The sequence below is a fragment of the Chrysochloris asiatica genome, unplaced genomic scaffold, assembly GCF_000296735.1.
Source record: "Chrysochloris asiatica unplaced genomic scaffold, ChrAsi1.0 scaffold00160, whole genome shotgun sequence".
Taxonomy (NCBI): Eukaryota; Metazoa; Chordata; class Mammalia; order Afrosoricida; family Chrysochloridae; genus Chrysochloris; species Chrysochloris asiatica.
In genome coordinates, this window is record NW_006408678.1 from 6,165,889 (window position 1) to 6,175,183 (window position 9,295).

Genomic DNA, 9,295 nt, shown 5'->3' on the forward strand with positions numbered 1-9,295 from the left:
TGGGGTCGCTATGAGTCGGTTCCAACTCAATGGCACCTGACAACAGCAACAATATTCAAGGTCATATTTTGGCTCTCATGTACTTGTTTTCATTTTCTTCAGCTTCAGTTTGAATTTGCATATGAGTAATATGTTAGTAAGCTCCTTTTGTCCAGTCTCTGGAGAAGGTTATCATGTTTGGTAGGATGGAGGGTCAAAGAATAGAGGAAGACCTCCAGTGAGATGGATTGGCAAAGTGGCAGAATCAGTGTGCTCAAGCATGCAACAGTTGTGAGGTTGGCCCAGGATTGGGCTATGTTTCGTTCTGTTGTGCATAAGGTCATTGTGGGTCGGTACCGACTCGCTGGCACCTAACAACAACAACAAGCTCCTTTGACTCATGAGGAAACTAAGATTGTGAAGATGGAGAGTGTGGCAAAGGTCATTCTGACTCCAAATTTTATATCTTATTTAGTACCCTCAAGTCATTTTCTACTGTTGTTGTTGTTGTTAAGTGCCTTTGAGTCGGTTCCGACCCATAACGACCCTGTACAGGGTTTCCGAGGGTGTAAATCCTTACGGGAGTAGAAAGCCTCATCTTTCTCCCGTGGAGCGACTGGTAGTTTCGAACCGCTGACCTTAAGGTTCGCAGCCCGATTCATAACCACTACGCTACCAGAGCTCTTTACTGTTTCTACTATTAGCCACCCTGTATAGAGTTTCCAAGGAGTGGACCGGTGGGTTTGAACAACCAAGCTTGTGGTTAGCAGTCCAGTGCTTATTCCACATGCCACAGCAGGACTTCATCCTTCTCTAAATAAAAATGTGGAACAAAAAAAGTTGGGGAAAAAAAATCCTATACCTTCATCATTCATATCCGACCAGTTTGGGCATTTAAATTTTTTCCTAACACTCTACTACCTATGTTTACCATGTTTTTAAACATATTATCGTATGTGGTTTTGTGTCTGTTTGGCGGGACCAAGATTCTCAGTTAAGATGTAGTAATCACCTCCCATGATAATATCTATGACGATCTGATCTGATCAGCCCTGACCTGATGTAATTACCCTCTGTCAATCCTCACTCATATGATGTTGATGTTGGACTCCTGATGTGGCTCCATAAGATCAGCATTGGACTGTGAACCATAAGCTCAGCAGTTCAAACCCACCAGCTGCTCCTTGTTAACCCCATACAGGATTGCTATGAGTTTAAACCGACTCAGCAACAACATATGATGTTGATGAGGCCAGCTGCAACATAATGGATTAGGTTGTATTTTGAGCCAATGTCTTTTGAAATATAAAAGATTGAGCAATCAAGCAGAGCTCAGAGGGACCTACCACCACCGAGAAAGAAGAGCCAGGATTGGAGTGCATCCTTTAGATCTGGGTCCCTGCACTAGAATTCCCCTTTTGTTATGTGAAGTGGAGTCTGTTACAACTCAAAGTGACCATACGCCCAACAGAACAAAACACTGCTTGGTCCTGCACTATCCTCACAATGATTACCTTTCAGCCTATTGTTACTGTCACTGTGTCAATTCATTTCACCGGGAGTCTTTCTCTTTTTTTTTTTTTTTTTTGCTGACTCTCCACTTCTCCAAGCATAATGCCCCTCCTGGTCCCTCCTGACAACATGTCCAAAGTACTAGAGATGATGTCTCACCACCCTTGTTTCTAAGGAGCATTCTGGCTACACTTCTTTCAAAACAGATTTGTTTGTTCTTCTGGCAGTGCATGGTACTTTCAGTTTTCTTCTCCAACATCATAATTCAAATGCATCCATTCGTCTACAACTTCCTTATTCATTGTCCAACTTTTATATGCATATGAGGCAATTAAAAATACCATGGCATGGTTTAGAGGCACCTTAGTTCTCAAACTGACACCTTAGCTCGTTAACATTTTAAAAAGGTCTTTTGCAACAGAGTTGCCTAATGTAATACATCCTTTGATTTCTCCACTGCTATGAAGCTACTAGATCCAGGGAATGATTGATGTCAAGACACATGCAAATCTACAAAGAATTATGGGCTGACAGGAGACAAGGACCTTTCTCCATAGTCGGCACTCTTAATTTGAACTTGCCTCCCAACTATGAGAGAATTAATTTCTATTATTCACAGCCACCCACTTGTGGTATTTCTATTATAGCAACACTACAGAGCTAAGAAAAACATGGCATCAGGATTGGAGGAAGACTCATTAACAACCTGTGATATGCAGATGATACAAACTTGCTTGCTGAAAGTGAAGAGGCCTTAAAATATTTACTGATGAAGATCAAAGAGCACAGCCTTTGGTATGGATTACATCTCAATGTAAAGAAAACAAAAATCCTCACCACTAGACCAATAAACAACATTATTATCAACAGAGAAAAGATTGAAGTTGTCAAGGACTTCATTCTTCTTGGATCAACTATCAACACTCATGGAAACAGCAGTCAAGAAATCAAACAACATATTGCATTAGGCAAATCTGCTACACAAGAACTTTTTAAAGTGTTGAAGATCAAAGATGTCAGCTTGAGGACTAAGGTGTGCCTGACCCAAGTCATGGTATTTTCAATAACCTCATATGCATGTGAAAGCTGGACAGTGAATAAGGAAGACCATAGAAGAATTGATGCTTTTGAGTTATGGTGTTGGAGGAGAATATTGAAAGTGCCATGGGCTGTCCAACTTTCTGAGGCAGCTCCATACCATTTTCCAGAGTGTTTAAACCATTTTACAGTCCCATCAGCAATGTAGGAGTGTCCTAGTCACTCCACATCCTGGCCAGACTTTGTTGTTTTCTGTTTTATTTTTTTAACTTTGCTGTTAATATTGGTTTGAGATGATATCTCAATGTGGTTTTTATTTGCATCTTTTGAATGGAACTCAGGAGTCCTGGTGGGGCACTATGGGCTAATGCGTCAGACTACAAAGTAGTTTGAACTGCAAGGTCAATGATTCAATCTCACCAGCTGCTCTTTGGAAACCTTATACAGGGTCGCTATGGGTTGGAATCGACTCAATGGCACTTAACAGCAACAACAGTGGCACTCACATGCGGCACTATAGGATAAGCACTGAACTGCTAACTGCAAAGTCAGCAGGTCAAATCCATCAGCCACTCCTCAGAAATCCTATGAGTCAGAACCAACTCAATAGCACTTAACAACTACAGAATATGCTTGAACTTGGGGTCTTCTGGATTTCTGGTGTGGTGCTGTAGAATCAGCATTGGACTGCGAACCACGGAGTCAGGTTCAAACCAACCAACTGCTCCTTGGAAACCCTATACAGGGTTGCTATGAGTTGGAACTGACTTGATGGCCATTAACAACAACAACAAATGGCACTACACTTCAAGATTGGTTTGAACCACAAGTTCAGTGGTTCAAACTCACCAACCCCTCTTTGGAAACCCTATATAGCACTTAACAGCAACAATGGCTAAGGACCATGAACAGTTCTTCATATATTTGTTGGCTGCCTGAATGTCTTCATGTCCTGTGCCCAATTTTTTAATTGGGTTGTTTGTCTTTTTCTTGTAGAAGTATTGTAGTTTTTAAAATAAATATTAGAGATTAGTCCCTTATGTGATCTGTCATTGCAAAAATTATTTTCCTAGTCTGTGGGTTCCCTTTACATTCTTTTGGTGAAGTCTTTTGATGCATGTACATTTCTAACTTTCAGATCATAATCATCTATTTTGTCTTCTACTGTTTGTGTGTTTTTTGCAATGCTTGATAGTGTATTAAAGTCATGTATCAGAGCCCCTAAATTTTTCCCAAGTTTTTCATTGATGATCTTTATAGTTCTACGTTTTACTTTTAGATTGAGTTTGTTTTAGATATGGTGTGAGATATGGGTCTTGTTTTATTCTTTTGTAAATCAATTTCCAATTTGGTCAGTACCATTTGTTGAAAAGATGATCTCTCCCCCATTTAATGTGTTCTGGCCTTTTGTCAAAGATCAGTTGGCTCTAAGCGGATGGATTTATTTCTGGGTTCTCAATTCTGTTCCATTGATCTATATATGTATCTTTCATTGTACCCAGTACCAGACTGTTTTGACCACTGTGGCTGTGTAGTCAATTTTGAGATCAGGGAGTGAGAAGCCTCCAACTTTGTTCTTCTTATTAAGTAATGCTTTGCTTAGCCAAGTTCTCTTTCCTCTCCATATAAAGTTCATTTTTCCCATATCTATAAGAATATTGTTGGAATCTGTATTGGTTAGTATTGACATTTTCACAATGTTAAGTGTTTCTATTCATGAGCATGGTATATTCTTCCATTTTTGTAAATCTTTTTTTGCTTTCTTGTAGTAATTAATGTATTGTAGTGGTTTTTTTTTTTTTTTTTTGTATAGATATTCTGTTTCTCTGGCTAGGTTTATTCCTAAGTATTTCACCCTTTGGGTGGCTATTGTAAATGGCATTGATTCCCTAATTTCCTTTTCAGAGCTGCCTTTATTAGTATAAAGAAATCCAAATGATTTTTGTATATTGATCTTGTACACTGACACTTTGCTGAATGTTTCAATGAATTCCAATAATTTTCTTGCTGAGTCTTGGGATTTTTCCATGTATAGGATCAAATAATCTGCACATACAGAGAGTTTTACTTCTTCTTGGCCAACTTGGATGGCTTTAATTTGCCTTTCTTACCTCATAGCTCTGGGTAAGACTTCCAACAATAGTAGTGGTTACAAGGGACATCCTTGTCTGGTTCCTGTTCGTGAGGAAATGCTTTCAGTTTCTCTCCATGGAGAGTGATGTTGGCTGATGTTTTTGTATATATGCCCTTAATAATTATGTTGAGGAATTTTGCTTTAATTCTTACTTTATTGAGTGTTTTCATTGAGAATGGGTGTTGGATTTTATCAAATTCCTTTTCTGCACCACCTGATATGATCATGTGGTTCTTTTCCTTTTTTAAAAAATTTACATGGTGGATAATGTTGACTATTTTTCAAATATTGAACCATCTTTGAATCACTGGTATGAATACCACTTGGCCATGATATATTATTTTTTGATATGTTGTTGAATTCTATTGGCTAGGATTTTGTTGAGAATTTTGCATCTATATTAATGAGGGATATTGATCTATAATTTTCTTTCTTAGTGATATCCTTGTCTGTTTTTGGTAGAAGGGTTATACTCACTTCATAAAATGTATTAGGGGGTTTTCCATCCTTTTCTATATTTTGGAATAGTTTTAGTAACACTGGTGTTAACTCTTCTCTGAAAGCCTGGCAAAATTCACCAGTAAATTCATCTAGGCCTGGACTCCTTTTTGTTGGGAATTTTTTTAGTGACCTGATTAACTTCTTCTTTTTTATAGCTCTGTCCAAGTTTTCTACTTCAATCTGAGTTCGTTTAGTTAGATTGCATTTTTCTAAACAACTATCCATTTCCTCCAGATTTTCAAATTCATTGGAGTACAAGTCTTCATAGTATTCTGTTATTATCCTTTTTATTTCTGTTGGTTCTGTTGTGAAGTCACCCACAGGTTTCTTATGCATGCTATTTGTGTCTTTTCCCTCTTTTCTTTTGCTAGATTAGTCAATGGTGTCTCATTTTTGTTAATCCTTTCAAGAAACCAGCTTCTTGTCTTGTTAATGCTTTCTATTGTTTTTCTGTTTTCTAATTCATTTATTTCTGCCCTAATCTTTATTATTTCTTTTCTTCTGATGACTGTAGCCTTATTTTTCTGGTCTTTTTCTAATTGTTGGAGGTGCTGTCTTAATGTGTTGATTTTGGTTCTTTCTTCTTTTTGGGTGCGTGCTTTTATTGTTATAAATTGCCCTCTAAGCACTGCTTTTGCTGTGACCATAGGTTTCAGTATTTTGTGTTTTTATTCTCATTTGCTTCAAGAAATTTTAAAATTTCATTTTATATTTGTTCTACTGCCCAGAAGCTTTGAAGTAGGATGTTATTAAGTTTCCATGTATTTCATTTTATTTCCTTGATTTTCCTATTGTTGATTTCTAATTTTATAGCATTGTGATCTAAGAAGATAGTTTGTAGTGTTTTGATGTTTTTAAAATTTATTGCGACTTGCTTTGTGGCCTAACATATGGTCTATTCTGGAGAATGTTCCATGTGCACTGGAAAAGAATGTATCATGCTGTTGTTGGGTTGAATGCTCTCTATAAATCTATGAAGTCAAGTTTATTAATTGTGCTATTTCATTCCTCTGTGCCTTTGTTGAGTTTCTTTCTGGTTGTTCTGTCATTTTTTTGTCAGTAGTGTATTTAAATACACTACTATTGTTGTAGAGTTAACGTTTTCTTCAATTTTATTAGAGTTAGAGTTAAGTATTTTGAGGCTCTTTCACTGGGAGCAAAGATATTTATTATGGTTATGTCTTCTTTTTCAACTGACCCTTTAATCATGAGATAATTTCCTTCCTTGTCTCTTACGTTTGTCTCTTTTGCTTTAAAGTCTATTTTATTAGAGATTGATATTTCCACTCCTGCTCATGTTTTATTGTCATTAGATTGGTAAAATTTTTCCATCCTTTAATTTTTAATTTATATTTTTCTTTGCGTGTAAGGTGTGTCTTTTGTAGACAGCATTTTGAAGGATTTGCTTTCTTATCCATTCTGCTACTCTCTGACTCTTTTTTTTTTTGTCATTTAAAAATTTTATTGTGGAGAAATAGGTATAACAAAGTTTGTCAGCTTAACTTTTTTTTTTTTTTTTATGTTTTATTGTGAGTTATATGATAGTTTACATGAGAGAACCTCAGTTCCATATTCATTCCATCGTATATCATTACATTGCCATGGTTCCAATCCCCTCCATGCATCGTCTTCCGACCAAAGGGCATATCCTAGAAGCCCGTGCTCTACTCTCCCCTCCCCCCTCAGTCTTCGGCCCACAGTTCCTCTCCCTCTCTGGATCCAAAGTCCCCAGCTGCTTCATCCCTCCATGTCATCATCTCTGTCTCCATCTCAGGCATCCCCGGTTCTCTGGGTGGGGTCCCGTTCTTGGCTCTTATCCGTTTGTGTTCCCAGAGACCTCTGCTTCTAGACTGGAGAAATAATCGCTCTCTTCCTTACTACAAAACATCTACCCTTGCATTTCCAACACTCACAATCCATCTTGATAACCATTATTCACTATAGTATCGCACGTAACCCATCTGTATTTCATTTCATCAGCTCCACCTAGACAATTTGAATAGTACTCACTGGTGATTCTGCCCTCCTCCATGTCCCCTAGGTTTAGGTTCCCTCTTAAAAGCTTGTAAGCCAGTTACTTCTTGCCTTTGCAGTCCCTTCCTCCCCATTTGGGTATCCAATGTCCAAGTTGCTCCTCTCTGTCTACTTTGTGTGTGGAGGGGATGGGAATGTTTCTTGCTGTAAGGATTTGCTGCCTCTTTTGTGTCACTGCATTCATATGCATAGGTTAAGTTCATCAGCTTGAATCAGCTCAGTCGTCTTCCCCCCCCACTTCTTTCTTCTCCTGATTGAGCTCTGATCATCCAGTCATCTAGTCCCGGTCACGTGGGTGTCATCTGCAAGTGTGGGTGTTCTTGTGCACATGCCCTCTCTTCCCATCAGCCGGCAGCTCCATTCTCCACTCGAGTCCTCCGTGGCCACATCACTGACTCTGTCAGCTTAACTTTTAATGATAAAAGGTAGTTAGAATTAGATGAATCAAAGATAAACAGAACAAAATATAATTTAGTCAGCATTTCTAAAATATAGATTCTAATTCTATGAGTAGCATCCAAACAACAGCAAATTTTTTTTGGGAGTGCTTTAGTCAAATGCAATTATTTTAAGGCAAGAACTTGGCAGATAAATGACAATATGAGATTTTAATAATTGACAAATGCAGACTATCATTTTATTATAACAATAGATAAAGCAAATAACTTTAAATGTTCACAACCACACTATAGGACCAATGGTGTTATTCAGCTCACTCAAGTTTGAGGGAATAGTTTAAAGAATTCTTGAAATTCAGTGACCTTCCTATAAAATAAAGGTTTGAAATGCATATACATGTTTATGTTAAGAGCACATAAATTTTTACTTTCCTAACATTGTTTATAATTTCACCATTTTCATACATCCTCAGTGAGTTGATCAAACTCAAGACCTTTTTTTTATTAAAAGAGCTGGCACGGTTGTATTATTATTGGCAGCATGCTTCAAAGGAAGCCATTTTTAATAATGACTAACTGATAAGTTGTTCTGCTCCTGTAAAGATTTACAGCCTCAGAAACCCTTTACAGGGTCGCTATGAGTTGGAACCGACTCCACGGCACACAGCCACCACAGCTGATAGGTAACCAACAGGGTTTTGACCTAATCCCTTTGTCCTTTACAGAAAAAAGAACTTTCTTGTCTGGGTACACAGCCCCGCCCTCACAGTTGACAACATCCTCCTTGAAACAAGCCCTTGACAGGCTCTCTAGACAGCCATTTCCATTTTAATAGTTGGATGAGGATTGTATCCTTCAATCTGAAAGTCTTCAGCTTTGAAATCATCAATTGTCTCAACTTTTCCAAGAATGTTGAGCTTGGGGAAAGGTCTTGGTTATCGCTGGAGCTGAACTTTCAAGGGCTCAATATGATTCATGTTAATATGTATATCTCCCAAAGTATGTACAAAATCACCTGACTTCAGGCCTGTGATGTGTGCAATCATGTAGGTGAGCAGGGCATAGCTGGCAATGTTGAAAGGCACCCCCAGCCCCATGTCTCCTGATCTCTGGTATAGCTGACAGGACAGTTCACCATTTACCTCATAGAACTGGCAAAGGGCATGGCAGGGAGGCAATGCCATCTGTGGAAAGTCTTTTGGGTTCCAAGCACACATGATGATTCTTCTGTCTTTAGGGTTGGTTTGGATTGTGTCAATAACCTCTTGCAGCTGGTCCACTCCTTGACCGGAATAATCTGAATTCATTTCTTTATGTTCTGCCCCAAAATGCCTCCACTGAAAACCATAAACTGGACCTAAATCTCCTTCTTCTTAGGTGGTGAATCCCAGCCTGTCCAAAAAGTCTCGAGACCCATTGGCATCCCAGATCTTCACTCCCTTGGAAGACAGTTCTTTAGCATTGGTGGATCCCTTGATAAACCACAGCAACTCTTCGAAAACACCTTTCCAGAACACACGCTTGGTTGTCAGCAGAGGAAACTCATGTCAGGTTGTAGTGTGCCTGCATGCCAAACACAGACAGGGTGGCGGTGTTGTCTTCCTTCCTGACGCCACAGCGCAGGATGTGTTCGATATGGCCCAGGTACTGCAGCTCGCTGTGGGGCAGTGATGGCACGGGCTCCTGTGAGAAAGGTGGC

At 38.8% G+C, this 9,295-nt stretch overlaps 1 pseudogene; it reads right to left on the reverse strand.

The window, feature by feature from the left end:
* Window positions 1-8,405: 8,405 nt before the first annotated feature.
* The window catches only part of LOC102836508, a 2,193-nt pseudogene continuing 1,303 nt past the window's right edge, over window positions 8,406-9,295 (reverse strand).